Source organism: Pongo abelii, chromosome 11, assembly GCF_028885655.2.
Source record: "Pongo abelii isolate AG06213 chromosome 11, NHGRI_mPonAbe1-v2.0_pri, whole genome shotgun sequence".
Lineage (NCBI taxonomy): Eukaryota > Metazoa > Chordata > Mammalia > Primates > Hominidae > Pongo > Pongo abelii.
Genome location: NC_071996.2, coordinates 72821064 through 72840651, shown reverse-complemented (window position 1 = coordinate 72840651; position 19588 = coordinate 72821064). Strand labels below are relative to the sequence as shown.

Sequence of the window (19588 nt, the reverse complement as noted above, 5' to 3'; positions counted from 1 at the left end):
CGCCACCCCGTCTGGGAGGAAGTGAGGAACACCTCTGCCCGGCCGCCCCCTCTGGGAAGTGAGGAGCGCCTCTGCCTGGCCGCCACCCCGTCTGGGAGGAAGTGAGGAGCGCCTCTGCCTGGCCGCCACCCCGTCTGGGAGGAAGTGAGGAGCGCCTCTGCCTGGCTGCCCCATCTGGGAAGGGAGGAGCGCCTCTGCCCAGCCGCCACACCGTCTGGGAAGTGAGGAGCGCCTCTGCCCGGCCGCCCAGTCTGGGAAGTGAGGAGCGCCTCTGCCCGGCCGCCCTGTCTGGGAGGTGAGGAGCGCCTCTGCCTGGCCGCCACCCAGTCTGGGAGGAAGTGAGGAGCGCCTCTGCCCGGCCGCCCCGTCTGGGAAGTGAGGAGCGCCTCTGCCCGGCCGCCCCGTCTGGGAAGTGAGGAGCGCCTCTGCCCGGCCGCCCCGTCTGGGAAGTGAGGAGCGCCTCTGCCCGGCCGCCCGGTCTGGGAAGTGAGGAGCGCCTCTGCCCGGCCGCCCCCTCTGGGAGGTGAGGAGCGCCTCTGCCCGGCCGCCCCGTCTGGGAGGTGAGGAGCGCCTCTGCCCGGGCGGCCCCGTCTGGGAAGCGAGGAGCGCCTCTGCCCAGGCGGCCCCGTCTGGGAAGCGAGGAGCGCCTCTGCCCGGCCTCCCTGTCTGGGAGGTGAGGAGCGCCTCTGCCCGGCTGCCCTGTCTGGGAGGTGTACCCAACAGCTCCGAAGAGACAGCGACCATCGGGAGCGGGCCATGAGGACGATGGCGGTTTTGTTGAAAGGAAGGGGGGGGGGAAGTGTGGGGAAAGGAAGGAGAGATCAGATTGTTGCTGTGTCTGTGTAGAAAGGGGTGGGCATAGGAGACTCCATTTTGTTCTGACTAGGAGAAATTCTTCTGCCTTGGGATGCTGTTGATCTATGGCCTTTCCCCCAGCCCCATGCTCTCTGAAACATATGCTGTGTCAACTCAGGGTTAAATGGATTAAGGGCGGTGCAAGATGTGCTTTGTTAAACAGATGCTTGAAGGCAGCATGCTCTTTAAGAGTCATCACCACTCCCTAATCTCAAGTACCCAGGGGCACAAACACTGCAGAAGGCCGCAGGGTCCTCTGCCTAGGAAAACGAGAGACCTTTGTTCATGTGTTTATCTCCTGACCTTCTCTCCACTATTATCCTATGACCCTCCCATATCCCCCTCTCTGAGAAACACCCAAGAATGATCAATAAATACTTCATAAATTAAAAAAAAAATAAAAAAAAAAAAATAATAAAAGCTTTAGAGAAAAAAAAAAAAAAAAAAAAAAGAAAAAGTAAAATAACTCCCCTCTCAGAGGAAAGCACTGTTAACCATTTGATGTATATCCTTGGAGCCTTCTTCCATGAATTTATGACCATTCAAATATGCAAAGATTTATTATAACTGGGACTATACTGTGCATAATAATCTGCAACTTGATATTTTTCCTTTAACACTGTTTTGGAACAGTTGTTCTTAACATGTGGACCCCAGACTAGCAGCATCATTATCTCCTAATACTTGTTTAGAAATACAAATTATTCCTGCCCTGCTCCTCACCGAACCTACTCAATCAGAAACTCTGGGAAGCCCAGCAATCTGTGTTTTAATAAGGCTTGCAGATGATTCTGATGTACACTAAAGTTTGAGGACCTCTGGTTTTGAAATCTTTGCATGTCAGGACATACAGCTCTACCACATTCTTTTTAACAGATGCATTTTATTCCATAGAATTTATATATCCTAATTGTTTGGCCATTTCCCTACTTTTGGTTAGTTTTTCCTAATATTAAAAGAAAATGCTGCAATGAACATTCTGGTATATTACCTCAATGAACTTATGTGGCATGCCTATAGATGGATTCTTAAGAGCCACTGCTGTGCCAAGTGTATTTTTATTCAAATTTTGATAATGCCAAATTGTCCTCTAAAAGCCTCTATCAATACTTCCATTGAAAGTGCTAGTGCTTGTTTCCCCACATTCTTACCAACACTTGTTATTATCAGTCTTTCCCAGTTTTCCTACTCTGATAGGTGGGGAAAAAAAATGGAAGCATAAAATCACATGCCATTGGGAAAGGAGGGATTTAGGTTCTGAAGTGGTAAGGTGAGAACCACATATTGTATAGTCAAAATTTCCTTTGAAGATCTTTTAGAAATATGCCACTTTGGTGTCCAATACGGAGAGAACCCAGTCAAATTGTTTTCCTAGGCTGTCTCTGGAGCCTAGGAAAAAATGTTTAAAATGTTTGGGGGCATTGTCATATGAAAAGTACATATCTTTAAATGCTGGGCTCACACTCTGTATGACAGGAACTTCTTAGATTAAGAGGCAGCCTGTAAGGTGTACAACCACCTGAGCAAAAGCAGATTCACAGCTGGCATCTTACCTTCACTCAGGCAGAACTGCCCCACCTCAATCCCTACAATGAGCTGGATTCAGGAAACAGAAGTGCACCTATCATGCACTTTTGTTACCTGAATCATGCAATGTCCCATTGTTTTATTTCACATTTTCTTGATTTATATGTATAGTGGTTTGACCAGGTTAAGATCTTTTTCGTGTTTTGAATGGCCATTTGTATTTTTCTTCTGTGGAATGCTAATTTCTATCCTTTGTCTTCTTTTCGTGTGGCCGATCTTTTTCTTATTTGAAGAAGTTATTTATACATTATGTATATTAATTTTTATCTGTTATATGTGTTGTAAATATTTTCTTTCCATCTGCGTGTTGCTAGTTTGGTACCCCTTTATTTATCACATTATTTATCAGTTTTATGTGTTTTTCCAACTAGACAACTATAGGACTAAAGGGCAGTAAATATGACTTGCATTTTAAAATTTATTTCCTCATCCCTTCTAGCCCCCAAGTTTGTAGTGGAGGTATATGTAGGCAAAAATGTTCAATAAAGTGAATAAACGACTATCTAGAAAAGCAAAGTTTTATGTACATAAAGCTGTATTACTCAATATTTTGACCAGTTTTCACTAGCATTCTTTCTTTAAATCACTCTGGCCTACAGATTTTACAATTGGATTCTCTGGGTCAAGCCATTCCTTCTTTTTAGTTCATCTTTTATTCTGCCCACACTACTTTGGCCACCATAAAAGCTAGGTCTAATCATTCTGCCATTTTCTCACCCATTTTGGCTTGTTTTCATCATAGTCAACAGGATCCTACTTTAGCGGAGTTTGCCCTTTTCTCCAGAAATCATCTCCAAATTCCTCTTTTATATATCCTTTGTCATCCAGGTGTGATGCATAAAGGCCACCTCCATTCCTTTAGTTTCTTTCTTTCACTGCAAACTCTGCCTCCCGGGTTCAAGTGATTCTCCCGCCTCAGCCTCCCAAGTAGCTGGAATTGCAGGTGTCTGCCACCACACTCAGCTAATTTTTTTGTATTTTCAGTAGAGATGGGGTTTCACCATGTTGGTCAGGCTGGTCTCGAACTCCTGACCTCAGGTAATCCACCTGCCTCAGCCTCCCAAAGTGCTGGGATTACAAGCAGGAGCCACCACACCTGGACTTTCCATAGTTTCTTTATCCATTTTTTCCCTCCAACATGGATTCTGTCCAACCCTAAGCTCTTTCACAACTATGTGCCCAAATGCCAGATTTTCTGAACACTAATCTCTTACTCTGGGTCTCCAGGCCAATTCTTCTAATTCTGTCATCTATGTCCTTGAAAATAAATATTAGCACAGATTACTCTATCTGCAACTTTGTTCCTATCAGATATCAAGAGGAAGAAAGTTTCTACAAGATAAACTAACTGTTCATGACAGGGAAAGTGGAAATTGTCTTGACCAGTTGGCATGAGCCTTTGGAATGAATAACCCTACAGAGCTCAAGACCAGCTAAGGGACGTTATCCCCACATCTTGGATGAATAATGATATTTGTCTCTATGGTAAAAACAGATACATAACTGTATATACAGTATAATTCTATTTTTATGGAAGAATAATATGTTATGTGTGAGTAGCAGAAACCAACTAGTCTGCCAAACCAATTCTCTTTCCTCCTGCACACAAAACTAGATTATATTCCCAGCCTTATAATTAGGTATGACCATGTGACTAAGTATTGGCCAATGGAATGTGGGCATAAGGAATGGGAGCCGCTCTTGTGCAATCCTCCATATTCTTTCTACTGTGTCTGCCAACCCAATGCTGAGCGTCCAGCAGAGGACTAAGGGGCCCTACAAGATGGCAGGTCTGCTTGCTAAATAATGCAGAGCCTCTATCAGGCTGGGTTCCCCAAAAACTGTGTGGGGCAGAACCCAATCCCCACCCCATCCCCAGCTGCTATTTGAGTTTTCTGTGAACAAAAAATAAACTTTCATCTGTTGAGCCACTGAGAACAGGAAGATTTCTAGCTAACTTTCCTGGCTCTAATACAGAAATATATCCCTAGAAAAATGTCTGAGAAAATGTATATCAAGATGTTAATCAGATACTGGGGTTTGTTTCCTTCATTTGGCTTATTTATGTATTCTAATTACTTGTAAACTTTTTTAATGTTTTCAAAACAATAAAATCTATATACCAGTTTCCTTTCTGGAAAACTGCAAGTTTGGTCATTTTCAGCTGATATTCCCCAAAAGGGGCAGAGGATGCCAAGTGTTGTCATTCCTCCATTATCCACTGTTTCACTCTATTGCCATCAGAAGAAACCTATTAGGAATGACATGGGGCTGTTTACAGCTTTTATTGACTTTCCATAAACTTTTGACCCCACAGATGAGGATCTGTCATGAACTAAGAGGTATGAACTCACTATAGACCCCTAGGTATTGTGACACTTACGTAAGAACCTGGGACTTCCTTCTCTCATTTGTCAGAGTCCTTGTACTATTCTGCTTGACAGAAAAAAGCATAATAAGCACATTTCTATATGCAGAGCACTGGCCTCTTTGACACAAACTGTTAAGAAATAGATCAGCCATTGAAAGAATGACTTTAAGAGTATTCTAAAACCAAGTTATAATTTCTGGTAGATATCCTACAGAAATGTAATTAGCTTATAACCAGCAACAAACCACATTGATCAGTTACCTGGAAATGCATTTGTTTAACTTAGCATACCAAGAAATGACATACAGCTAGTTTAAAAATTAATGTTTTGTTGAGTTTAGAACTGTTTTGTTTTATGGGCAAGGTAGGCACTCGATCCATTACTCTAAAAAATCCAAAAATTAATCTTGTATTAGGCCAAGCCACCAGGGAGCTATATACATGAGGCTGCATTGTTTTATTAATTTTGACTGAATTTTTCTTTATAATCATTATATCAATCTACACTGAACAATTATTATCAGATTTACCATAAAAATTATAATTATAATTACCCATCCTGAGTAATCTGCTTGTGTTTAATTTTCTGAATACTGCAAATAGTGTAACTGACTATATTTTCCTTTTTGCCTTGGCAGCTAGGGAGCTCAGAAGTAAGTGTGCGGTCCACAAGTGAACAGGAAAGTATGGTGTGCATTTTGTTTAGCAGCCTCCCCTTGGCTTAATCTTCTTTTTCCTATTTTTTATTCTATTTTTATGTTGTATTCATACAAAATTCCTCCGTCATGTGTTTTCATCTTGTTGCATACTCTGTGCTTTTGTAAATGGTCTTAAATACTTTTTAGAATGAGCCAAGTAATAGAGGGATGTACACATAACTAGAGAAAAGAGAAAAATCAAGGTACAGGACTGGAAGGTAAAAGGAGACTCTCAGTAGGACCACAGATTTTCTTCAAGCAATAAAATCTGGTATTACCTGGACTGTAATGTAACCAGAGACAAACATTCCTTTACTTCCACTATTTCTGCCTATCTTGATGCTCCTGGTTTTGATATCCCTCTGACCTGACAACAACTTTCTGTCTTGGCCCATGCCTGCCACATGCCCTGAACTAGCCTGACCTTGCCTGTGCCCTGTCTCTGTATCACTCATATCTTGGCATGGGAAGAACTTTTCCTTGTTCATGACAGGAAAAGTGGAAATTGTCTTGACCAATTGGCATGAGCCTTTGGATACCTGGCAGTGTTCCTAATAACTCTGATTAGTTGATTCTGGCCCCAGCCATGCTATAATTATTCTCAAGTTCACATATAATGTAGGTTTTTATCACAATTACTTTCCAAGTTATATAAAAGAGTGCTTTCTTTTTAGAACCTTTCTGAAATGCATAAACCTTTTGAGAGTTTGGAACCTCCAGCTATGTAATTTATAGGCTAAGAATTCATGGTGCTCTGAAATTGAGGCCAAGACTTAAAAATCTAGAGGAGCTACATATTCTTTAAAAGTCTGTCTCCAACTAGAGGAAGACTTTGGGAGGTGAGGAAAAGACAGCCCTCTGTCAGGAGGTAAGAACTGTTTCAGTAAAGAGATGGGGTGCCATTATGAAAGCCAGCCCCAAAGGCTTTCTGGCTTATAATCACAGCATTTTAAATATGAATTCTGTAAAATCTTAAAAGGCCTTTTTAAAACTCTGCCCTCAACAATTATCTCCTATCACATATCTTCATTTTCTACCTCTCCATTTGCCCCTTTGGCTTAACCTGATTTTCCCACATGACAGCAGGATTTCGCTTTTCACTGACAAGCTGCACTCACTTACCCTCAAATCCACTTACGACTTAACTTTTGCCACTAGCTTTTGCTCCTTACCTTACTACTGCCGTCCTCCAAAACTAAGCCGTCACCCAAAGTCCCTCAAATGTCAAATCCAACAAACATCCTCTTTCCAATTTTCATTGTATTTATCCTTTAAGAGCATAAGACAATAGTAACAATAGTAGCTATTATTTATTGAGCAACTACTATATATCAGGGTATTTTGCCCTACCATCTCTTTCCCTCATAGCACCCAATAAAACACTGATATTACGTCAGCTAGAAGAGTTCACATAACTCATCCAAAATCACACAACCAGCACGTGGCAGATTGAATGTCTGCATGGTGGATTAAGGATGACTGTAAATTCTTTGTCCCTCCTCCTTTGAAGAAGTATAGTTCTCTCCTTAAAATTGGGCTGGCCCTGTGATTTGTCTTGACCAGTAGAATGTGGCAAAAGTGACGGGTGTAACTTCCAAGACTGAGCCTTACAAGATCTGTAGCTCTGCTTTCCTGTACTGGGAGAGGACCCTCTTGGATGATGACTGCCACATAGGAAATCCAACTACCCTGATACCACCATACTGTGAAAAAGCCAGGTAAAGAAAGGAGGCCATGTAACAGAGCACTGGGGCATTTAAATGAATGTGGGGAAAAGAAAGAGAGATCAGACTGTTACTGTGTCTATGTAGAAAGAAGTAGACATAAGAGACTCCATTTTGTTCTGTACTAAGAAAAATTCTGTAATCCTAGCCCCAGCCCTGTGCTCGCAGAGACATGTACTGTGTTGACTCAAGGTTTAATGGATTTAGGGCTATGCAGGATGTGCTTTGTTAAACAAGTGCTTGAAGGCAGTATGCTTGTTAAAAGTCATCACCACTCTCTAATCTCAAGTACCCAGGGACACAATACACCGCGGAAGGCCACAGGGACCTCTGCCTAGGAAAGCCAGGTATTGTCCAAGGTTTCCCCCTATGTGATAGCCTGAGATATGGCTTCGTGGGAAGGGAAAGACCTGACCGTCCCCCAGCCCGACACTAGTAAAGGGTCTGTGCTGAGGAGGATTAGTAAAAGAGGAAGGCCTCTTTGCAGTTGAGATAAGAGGAAGGAATCTGTCTCCTACTCGTCCCTGAGCAATGGAATATCTCAGTGTAAAACCCAATTGTATGTTCTATTTACTGAGATAGGAGAAAATCGTCTTAAGGCTGGCGGTGAGACATGCTGGCAGCAATACTGCTCTTTAATGCACTGAGATGTTTATGTATGTGTACATCAAAGCACAGCACCTTTTCTTAACCTTGTTTATGACACAGAGACATTTGTTCACATGTTTTCCTGCTGACCCTTTCCCCACTATTACTCTATTGTCCTGCCACATCACCCTCTCTGAGATGGTAGAGATAATGATCAATAAACACTGAGGGAACTCAGAGACTGGTGCCGGTGTGGGTCCTCCGTATGCTGAGTGCCGGTCCCCTGGGCCCACTTTTCTTTCTCTATACTTTGCCTCTGTGTCTCTTTCTTTTCCCAGTCTCTCATCTCACCTGACGAGAAACACCCACAGGTGTGGCGGGGCAGGCCACCCCTTCAAATGAAGACTTCTAGGACCTTCCAACCCAGCCCAATTACCTACTCAATGTAGCAGCCAAGTTGATGACTCCAATTGACACTCACTATGTAGAGCAGGAAAACCATCTAGCCAAGCCCTGCCTGCATTCCTAACCTGCCAACTCATGATAAACCACAAATTGTTATTTAAGCTGCTAAGTGTTCGGGTTGTTTGTTACACAGCAATAAATAACCAAAGTCTGGTTCTAAGATCTCCTGCTGCTTAGCCCCTCCAATTTTTTACCATCTCCTAATTTCTACCAAACCAATTTATCCTTCAAGTCATTTAATGACGCAATGATCAAATGATCATTGGTAACATCAAAATCATGTTTTAATTTTAAATTTAAAAGTATTTTGAGTAGATTAAGTATGCATTAAATGTGGTGCTAGGTGCTACGACAGATACAAAAATTCAGAAATTTATAGTCCTAGACCTCAAAGGCTCTTACATCCTGGGAGAGAGATAACCAAATACACAAATGGGCCTAAATACACAAAGGAGTGAGCAAAGATGATGCTAGAGTAGCAACCTGAACAGGAAAGAGCACAGGCCCAGGGTTCTGACTGGGACCCCCAGATTTAGAGGGTGGCTTCCATACATTGTCCATGGATGCACATCTACCCAAATGTGGACAAGGATCAGCTTTGATTTCTCCCTAGCCCTCAGAACCTGTCACACAACCAGTCACCAAGTCCACATGGCCAACTCTTACTTCACTGTCCCGTCCTCTGCCCTGTGCTGATTTGCTTGTTACAACCTTGTTACAGCCTCCTCACATTTCACCTTGCCTCCTCCCTCCTATTTTCCCCAACTCATCTTTACTGTCTCTAGAAGGATCTTTCTAAAACACAAGTAAATTTCTTGTCACTGTTCTCAAAGCAGCTGATGGCTTCCAGTTCCCCAGAGTCCCACCCAATGGCTCTGCATGGCTACCAAGATGCTAAGCATTCTGTTCTTAAGGTAACCTTCTAGCCCCATCTCTCACCCCAGCAACTCCAGACCTGGACCCACTTTTGCACAGCTATTCCTTTGCTAATGCTCTCACTAACGTTCTGAAGGATCACTTTGGCCCCAATCCCCATCCTTTTGAAAATTCTGTCCCTTGTAGGTTCAGCTTAAATGAGGTACAAGGCCTTCCTGGATCTCTTTGGTCAAAATTAATCATTTTCCCCTTTACGTTTCCAAAGCCCTTTCTTTATACCTTCATTCCATTCTGTCTGATGTGTACACTTAGTCATAATATGGAGTTTCAAACAGACTGCAAACGCTCAAGGGCAGAAGCACTGCCTCACTGATCACCACATCTCCCCAGCTTTGAGTAGTCCTTCATACATTGTAGATGCATATATATACACACACACATATATATATATACACACATATATATCTTCTATTGATGCTATCCTATATTCTATTTCCAATCTTCCTAAACATTTATATATTTGAACTTTGATTAAGCCTGCCTAATCTATGTCATTCTTAGACATTTGTACCATCAGCCAAAAAGGTGCAGATTAAATGCTGACAGGATCAAATCATCCTATGTAGCATGAAACAATGCGGAACAATGCTAAACGTAGCATCATGCCACAACCAGGCATTTTCTCCTAAAACTTTTTATACTGTGTACACTTCATGATGAAAGATCACATTATATGTGGCCACTTAGCACACATATCATGGGATTATGCATGTGTACTGGCAGTCTCCCTACTTAAAACACACATGTAGTGATGACCATTGAAACTCACTCTGTTGCCCAGGCTAGAATACAGTGGCAAAATCATAGCTCACTGCAGCCTCAATCTGGTGACGGGATCAATTCTCCCTCCTTAGCCTCCCAAGTAGCTAAGACAATAGGTGCTCGCCACCATGTCCAGGTTTTTTTTTTTTTTGGTAGAGACAGGGTCTCGCTATGTTGCCTAGGCTGGTCTTGAAAAAATGTACTCTTGGCTGGGCGTGGTAGCTCACATCTGTAATCCCAGCACGTTGGGAGGCTGAGGCGGGTGGGATCACTTGAGGCCAGGAGTTCGAGACCAGCTTGACCAACATGGAGAAACCCCGTCTTTACTAAAAAATACAAAATTAGCTGGGCGTGGTGGTGTATGCCTGTAATCCCAGCTACTTGGGAGGCTGAGGCAGGACAATTGCTTCAACCCAGAAGGCGGAGGTTGCAGTGAGCCAAGATCGTGCCATTGCACTCCAGCCTGGGCAACAAGGGTGAAACTCCGTCTCAAAACAAAAACAAAAACAAAAAGAAAAGAAAGAAAAGAAAAAATGTTCTTTATTTTCCTCTCCAGGTGCCATCCCATTTTTCTGCTTCACTTTAAAGCAAACTTCTCATAAGAGTGTCTGTGCTCACTATCTCAAATGACTGTTTTTGTTTCCCCTCTCTTCTTACTATGAAATATATCACACATAACCCAACACTAGTATAATTACCCACTAGAGTCAAGAAATAGGCTATTGCCAGCACCCCAGGTCCCATTCCAATTTGGTTTTTATCCCCATACTCCATCAAAACAGCTCTTTTTCTCAACTGAATTCTTTTTTAGAAAATGTCAACTTTTATGTTAGATTGACAGAGTGCATGTGCAGGTTTGTTACATAAGTATAGTGTGTGATGCTTAGGTTTGGGGTACAATTGGTCCCATCACCCAAGTAGTGAGCACAGTACCCAATAGGTGGTTTTTCAACCCTTCTTTTCCCCTCCCAACTCCAGTAGTACCCAGTGTCTACTGTTCCAATCTTTATGTCCGTAGGTACCCAATGTTTAGCTGCCACTTTTAAGTGAGAACATATGGCATTTAGTTTTCTCTTTCTGCATTAATTCGCTTAGGATAATAGCATCCAGCTGCATCCATGCTGCTGCAAAGAACATGATTTTATCCCTTTTTATGGCTGCATAGTATTCCATGATATATATGTACCACATTTTCTTTATCCAATCCACCACTGATGGGCACCTATGTCTTTGCTATTGTGAATGGTGCTGCAATTAACATACATGCACATGTGTCTTTGTGGTAGAATGATTTCTTTTCTTTTGGGCATATGCCCAGTAATGGGATTGCTAGGTTGAATGGTCATTCTACTTTTAGTTCTTTGAGAAATCTCTAAACTGCTTTCCACTGCTTAACTAATTTACATTCCCATCAATAGTGTATGAGCATTCCCTTTTCTCTGCAGCCTCACCAACATGTTATTTTTTGACTTTTTAATACTAGCCATTCTGACTAATGTGAGATATTTCATTGTTGTTTTGATTTGCATTTGTCTGATGATTAGTGGTGTTGAGCATTTTTTTTCATGTTTGTTGGCTGCTTGTGTGTCTTCTTCATGTCCTTTGCCCACTTTTTAATGGGATTGTATGTTTTTTGCTTGTTAGATTATTTAAGTTCCTTACACATTCTGGATATTTGACCTTTGTGGGTGCATAGTTGGTGAATATATTCTCCCATTCTGTAAGTTATCCATTTATTGATATTTTATTTCGCTATGCAAAAGCTTAATGTGTCCCATTATCAATTTGTGTTTAATTATGTCTCACTTGTCAATTTGTGTTTTCATTGCAATTACTTTTGAGGACTTTGTCATAAATTCTTTGCCAAGGCCAATGTCCATAATAGCATTTCCTAGGCTTCCAGTTGGATTTTTTATAGTTTTAGGTCATAAGTTTTTAATCCATCCTGAGTTAATTTTTGTATATGGCAATAGGTAGGAGTCTAGCTTCATTCTTCTGCAAAAGGATAGCCAGTTATCCAAGCACGATTTATTGAAAAGGGAGTCGTTTCCCCATTGCTTATTTGTGTTGACTTTGTTGAAGATTAGATGGTTATAGTGGCTTTATTTCTGGGTAATCTATTCTGTTCCACTGGTGTATGTGACTGTTTTTGTACCAGTACCATGCTTTTTGGCTACTGTAACCTTGCAGTATAGTTTGAAGTTGAGTGACGTGATGCCTCTGGCTGTGTTCTTTTTGCTTAGGATTGCTTCAGCTATTTGGGCTATTTTTTTGTTCCATATAAATTTTAGAATAGTTTTTTATAATTCTATGAAAAATGACATCGGTAGTTTCATAGGAATAGTGTTGAATCTACAGATTGCTAAAGGACAGAATGGCCTTTTTAACAATGTTGATTTTTCCAGTCCATGGGTATGGAATGTTTTTCCATTTGTTTGTGTCATCCATGATTTCTTTCAGCAGTGTTTCATTTTTAGTTATCCTCATAGAGATCTCTCACCTCCTTGGTTAGATGAATTCCTAGGTTGTGTGTGTGTGTGTGTATTGTAAATGGGACAGTGTTCTTGATTTGGCTCTCAGTTTGAACAAGATTGGTGTATAGAAATACTACTGATTTTTGTACAATAATTTTGTATCCTGAAGCTTTACTGAAGTCGTTTATCAGTTCTAGGAGCCTTTTAGGTGGAGTCTTTAAGGTTTAAGGCTTTCTAGGTATCAAATCATATCATTAGTGAAGAGAGATAATTTGTCTTTTGCTTTTCCTATTTGGGTGCCTTTTATTTCTTTTTCTCCTCTGACTGCTCTGGCTAGAACTTCCAATACTATGACATATAGAAATAGTGAACGTGGGCATCATTGTCTTGTTCCAGTTCTTAAGGGAAATGCTTCCAGCTTTTTCCCATCCAGTATCATGTTGGCTGTGGGTTTGTCATAGATGACTCATTATTTTCAGGATGTTCCTTTGATGCCTAGTTTTTTGAGGATTTTTGTCTTAACTGAATATCGGATTTTATCAGAAGCTTTTTCTATATCTATTGAGATGATCATATGATTTCTTATTTTAATTCTGTTTATGTGGTGAATCACATTTATTGATTTGCATATGTTGAACCAACCTTACATCTCAGGAAGAAAGTCTACCTGATTGTAATGAATTAACTTTCTGATGTTCTGCCAGCTTCAGTTTGCCAGTATTTTGTTGAGGATTTTTGTATCTATGTTCATCAGGGATACTGGCCTGATGTTTTCTTTTTTCATTGTGTCATTGCCAGATTTTGGTATCAGAGTGATGCTGGCTTCACAGAATAAGTTAGGGAGGAGTCTGTCCTCCTTGACTTTTGTGGATTATTTCAGTAGGATTGGTATCAGCTCTTTGTTTGTCTGGTAGAATTCAGCTGGGAATCCATCTAGTCCATGGCTTTTTAGGTTGCCAGGTTTTTAAAATTTTTAATTAGTGATTCAATTTCAGAACTTGTTATTGATCTGTTTAGGGTTTCAATTAATTTCTGACTCAATTTTGGGAGGTTGTGCATTTCCAGGAATTTATCCATTTCCTCTAGATTTTCTAGTTTGTGTGCATGAAGGTGTCCATAAGTTTCTGAAGACCTTTGGTATTTCTGTGGGATTGGTTGTAATGTTACCTCTGTCACTTCTGATTGTGTTTATTTGAGTCTTCTCTCTTTTCTTTAACTTAATTAGTGGTCTATTGATCTTGTTTATCTTTTCAAATAACCAACTTTTGGTTTCATTGATCCTTTGTATTTTGGAGCCTCTATTTTGCTCTGTTCCACTCTTAGTTATTTCTTATCTTCTGCTAGCTCTGGGGTTTGTTCTTGTTTTTCTAGTTCCTCTAGGTGTGATGTTAGATTGTTAATTCGAGATCTTTCTAACTTCTTGACATACGTGTTTAGCACTATAAACTTCCCTCTTAACAATGGTTTTGCTGCATCCCAGAAATTTTCGTATGTTGCATCTCCGTTACCATTTATTTTAAATAATTTTTTGATTTCTGCCTTAATTTTGTTATTTACCCAAAAGTCATTCAAGAGCAAGTTGTTTAGTTTCCATGCAATTGTGTGGTTTTGAGAGATCTTCTTGGTATTGATTTCTATTTTTATTCCACTGTGGTCCAAGAGTATGGTTGGTATTATTTCAATTTTTTTGAATTTATCAAGACTTGTCTTATAGCTGAGAATGCAGTTGATCAGAGTATGTTCTGTACGGAGATGAGAAGAATGTATATTCTGTGATTGTGGGGTGGAATATTCTGTAGACATCTATTAGGTCCAATTGGTCAAGTGTCAAATTTAAGTCCAGAATTTCTTAGTTTTTTGCCTTGATGATCTAACACTGTCAGTGGGGTGTTGAAGTCCCCCACTATTATTGTGTCTAAGTCTTTTCATACATTTAGAAGTACTTGTTTTATAAATCTGGGTGTTCCAACGTTGAGTGCATATATATTTAGGATAGTTAATTATTTCTGAGGAATTGAATCTTTTATCATTATGTAATGCCCTTCTTTGTCCTTTTTTACTATTCTTGGTTTAAAGTCTGTTTTATCTAATATAAGAACAATGACCCCTGCTCTTTTTTATTTTTCATTTGCATGATAGCTCTTCATTTCTTTACTTTGAGTCCATGGGTGCCATTACAGGTGAGATAGGTCTCTTGAAGTCAGCAGACAGTTGGGTCTTGTTTTATTATTCAACTTGCCACTCTGTGCCTTTTAAGTGGGGCATTTAGACCATTAACATTCAAGGTTAATATTGTTATGTGAGGTTTTGATCCTGTCATGATGTTATTAGCTGGTTGCTAATAACAACCAGCCCATATGGTTGCTTTGTAGTCTCAATTGTGTAGTTGCTTTATAGAGTCTGTGGGCTATGTCCTTAACAGTATTTTTGTGGTAGCAGGCTAGTGGAAATCAATTTCCTTCATGATTACCTACCTGGAAAAAAATTTATTTCTCCTTTGCTTATGAATCTTGATTTGGTGGGATATGAAATTCTTGGTTAGAATTTCTTTTCTTTGAAAAATGGTGAAAATATGCCCCCATTCTCTTCTGGCTTGTAAGATATCTGTTGAGAAGTCCACTGTTAGCATAATGGGGTTCCCTTTGTAAGTGATCTGACTCTTTTCTTAAGCTGCCTTTAAGATTTTTCTTTCACATTGACCTTGAAAAGTCTGATTACTATGCATCTTAGGGATAGCTATCTTATATAGTATCTCACAGAGGTTCTCTGAATTTTTTGAATTTGCATATTAACCTTTCTTGTGAAATTGGGGAAATTTTTGTGGACTATATCCTCAAATATGTTAGCCAAATTGCTAACTCTCTCTCCTTCTCTCACAGGAATGCCAATGAGTCATAGGTTTGGTCTCTTTAGATAATCTATTTCTCAAAGGCTTTGTTCATTTTTTTAAGTCATTTTTCTTTATTTTTGTCTAACTGGGTTGATTCAAACGGCTAGTCTTCAAGCTCTGAAATTCTCAGCTTGGTCTAGTCTGTCGTTCAGGCTTCCACTGTATTTTGAAATTCCTGTAGTGAATTTTTCAATTCCAGAAGTTCAGTTTGATTCTTTCTTAAAGTGGCTATGTCATCTTCCAACTCTTGTATTAACAACTGGCTTCCTTGGATTGAATTTCAACTTTCTCTTGAATCTTGTTGAGCCTCCTTGCCATCCAGATTCCTAACTCTACATCTGTCATTTCAGACATTTCAATTTGGTGAGGATCTATGGCTGGGGAGCTAGTACAATCCTTTATAGGTAAGGAAACACTCTGATTTCTTGAATTGCCAGAGCTCTTTGGCTCATTGCTTCTCATCTCAGGGGCCTGGTGTTTTTCTTTTTGACTTTGCTGTTGCTTGAATGGGGTTCTGGGGTTTCTTTTTCCCTTCAGGGTTTGACTGCTTTGTATGCTGTACACAGTCAATTGGCTTCGTTTCTGGTGCTTTCAGAGGGCCAGTGCTCTATATGAGTTCCTTGGTTGTAGCTAATTTCCTGTATTGAGTTTCACAGGTGTTGGGTGCTGAAGGAACTTATTTTTGTATAATTCAGGCTGCAATCCAGTAGGCAGTGCCTAAGAGTAAGGGCCAGCAGATAGGCTCTTAGTTATGTACCTTTTTTGTACTTCAGTGTGTGCACAGCAGTGCTCTGGGCAGGGAGGGATGGTGGGGGAAGGGGGGAGGTGCACAAGAGATGACTCCCTTACCAAGTCCACTCCTGGGTTTTCAGGGAGGCTCCTACAATCACTGACATTGCATCTGTGTTTCTTCACCCCAAGGGGACCCTAGCGGGCTCTACTCCCACCTCTTTTAGCAACGGCTCAAGCCAAAGGTTAGGTCACAAGGAGACCCACTCATTCTCTGAGGTTGGCAGAGTCAGAGCGGGTGATGGAGTATGTGTGCAGGTGTTCTGGTGATGCAACGAGTCAAGGGCGTAGGATCCCCAGGCAGGGCAGTAGTGCCATGGGTGTGCAGCTGGTGTGGCACCTGTGGCCTGGGGCTTTTATCCCAGCAGAGGACTATGGGGTCTGCCCAGCTCTGTCTTCCCAAATCAGATCTCCCTCCAGTGTCTGCCCCAGGAGCAGGCCCACTCAACTAGTTTTGTCCTAAACCTTCTGCACCCAGATTGCTGCACCATTCCAGGTGTTCAGGGATATGGGGCTCCCTCAGGTAGAAGCTGTGGCTAGCCAACAGGCTACACTCTTCCCAGACTGGTCTTGAACAGGGTGGGATACCCAGTTCCCATGCTGGCACATGAACCTGTGCCTCACTCCTCTCTGTGTTCTGAGAGTGAGGCCTCCTCTCTCACTCAAGCTCTGGCCACAGATCTCAGCTCAATATCCCTGGGTGGTGTGCTCACACCCTGGGAAGTTGGAACAAGGCCTGTGGCTTTGTCCTCTGACCCCTCTGGGTCAAGCACCAGCTGTGCTGGGGGTGATGATGAACTGCTCCCAGCCCACTAGCAAAACACGCAGGTAGGACAGTGGTGGCTCTGTTGTGTGCACCCTCTTGTGGGAGCAGCCAGGCAGGAGGCCTTGGGAGGGGCCAGCAGACACTGGGAGCATGCAGGTCAGATGCACCCCAGTCCCACAGGAAAGGCAGCTCTGCTCTCTCTCAGGTTGGCAGTCAGTGAGGGCTGTGGTCATTCAGAGTAAGATGGAGAGCCTTGGCGGGTGGGCGTCTATGGTGTTTTGCTGCAGCTGCCGCACATGAGTGTAACCTTCTGGGCGCCATGCAGGTTCCAGCTCTACTTCTGCCTACTCTACAGGCAGCTCCTCCTGTCCATCTAAATGTCTATAGGGATCATGGGATCTTTTCTAGCTAGGATCCCAGAGGTTTGTGGCAGGAGTGTAGTGCCAAAGAGTTCCTTCATTCACCCCTTCCTGAGAACCTTTTCAGTACCAGGAGCTGGTCCTGGTGCTCAGTGACTCCATGTGGGCTTCCCAGCTTCCTCCCTCTTCAATCTTGGTGTCTGCATCATCTCTCTTATCAATTTTCAGTGTTTTTTCTCAAAAGATCTGTTTGAAGTATGATGATTTACTGCATATTTTGTTTTCTCTCAGTAGGAGAGGCACTTCCTGGCTGCATCTAATCAGCCATCTTATCACTGCCCGCCCTCCCCTCCCCAGAACAGTTCTTTACAGCATCACCAGTTTTCTCCGAGTTGTCATATCCAATGGTGAAATCTCAATCTTCACCTTGCTTGACTCAGGAGCATTTGATACAGTTGATCATTTACTCTCTTAACGCTTTCTTCCTTGGCTTCTGGAATACTATCCTCTTATTCTTCTCTTATCTCAATGGCTACTCCTTCTCAAACTCCTTTCCCGGTTTTTCCTCATCTTTCTTATCTATCAGTGTGGGAGTAGCCCTCAGGAGCTCTTGTCTTCTGTACACACACCCACTGCCCAGGTAAATTCTACTCATCCCATGACATTAAATATCTAGACTCTGATGACTCCTGCATTTATGTCTCCAGTCTAGGTGTCTCCGCTGAACTCCAGACTTGTATCAACTGCATACTCAATGTCGCCACTCAGATGACAAATTTGCGTCTCAAACTTAATGTCTGAAAAGGAACTCGATTCGGCTGCATACTCCCACCAGGTTAGCTCTTTGCTCAACCATCTCCAACTTGGAAAATGCAAACTCCTGTTCTGCAGTTGCTCAAGTCAAAAATCTTGAGATTTTCACTAAGTCCTCTCTCCCTCTCATACCCTACATCCAATCCATAAGCAATCCTATCAGCACTACCTCCAAATTATATCCATAATCCAACTATGTCTCACTACCTCCACCTTGGTCCAAGCTGCCATTCTCCTTTACTTAAATTATGACAAGAGCCTCTTACCTTGATTCTCTGCTTCTACTCTTACCACCTCCTTCCCTAATGTTCTATTCTCCACATAGTATGCAGAAGACCCCTTTAAAACAGAAGCTAATTCATGTTACTTTTCTACTCCAAACCCTAATGGCTTCCTATCTCATTCACAGAAATATTCAAAATCACTACAATAACTCATAAGGCACTACATGATCTGTCCCCAGCTCTCTCCAGGGCATCATTATCTACCACTCTCCACTGTTCTCATGTGCTCCAGCTGCCTTGGTCTCCTTGCTATTCCTAAAACGTCTCCACCATGTTCCCACCTCATTCCCACCTCAGGACCTTTGCACTTATGTTTCCTCTAAATGTGGCTTGCTCCCTTATTCCCTTGAGACATTTTTCTTCATCTTATCAGAGAAGCCTTCTCTCAGCACATTATATAACAAACCCCACCCTAACTGTCACTCTGTATTCTCTTTATCTCACTTTATTTTTCTTCATACGGGCACATATTGTCACCTAGCATATTATTTATTTTTACTTGTTTATTATTTCTTTCCCCCTCTAGAATGTAAGCTCCATGAGGACAGGGACTGTTTTGTTTACTGCCATGCCTGATATAGTTCCTGACCATAGTAAATACTCAAAACATATTTAATAAATGATTGAATAAACTAGTTCCAAGCATGAACTTATAGTCCATGTGTAAGTAGGCCACTACCCATACACATGCTCTTAGAGAATTAAAATAATTTTAATTAAATGTCTTGTATTTTGCCAAACTCATTTGGCAAACATTTTTCCCTTAAGGTCATTCTTTCCTTACTTACAATTTTGTGCCAGGTGCATTGACTTTTAAAATCCCTTTCCAGTTGGAGAGCATATTATTACCAATCCAATGAACTATTTCCTTGTAGATATACATATTTAGTAACAGTTGGGTGTTTTTCCTTTTTAATAGACACTGAAGTGATAACATGCAAACTGTGGAAAGGAAGGGAGTGAAGGGTGGAGCCAGCAGGAGGACTGTGATCTTCAGGTAAGTGCATTATCATCAAGGCAAAGATGCAACATATTTTCCATTTGTTCCTTTGAAGTCATTGGAAGAATGGTGAACTATGCCAGATCAAGGCAGATCACCAAGCCTAATGATGAGAGAGGTAAGCCAACTTCCCCACATTTACTTCTCCTGGCCTTAAAGTTGAACTTAGGAGTCAGAATGCATGAGATCCAGCCATGGATCTAACTAGCCATCTCTCTAACTAGCCG

At 41.6% G+C, this 19588-nt stretch overlaps 1 protein-coding gene and 1 long non-coding RNA gene across 3 annotated transcripts in view; one reads left to right on the top strand and one right to left on the bottom strand.

Moving 5' to 3' along the window:
• Positions 1-19588, bottom strand: part of MYO3B (myosin IIIB) — a 460851-nt gene that overhangs the window by 388831 nt on the left and 52432 nt on the right. The gene's annotated exons all lie outside the window — the stretch shown is intronic.
• LOC112132373 (uncharacterized) lies at positions 15586-19357 on the top strand. Its single transcript, XR_002914174.3, has 3 exons — positions 15586-15754; positions 17972-18099; positions 19281-19357. It is a non-coding gene; the product is annotated as an uncharacterized LOC112132373 (long non-coding RNA).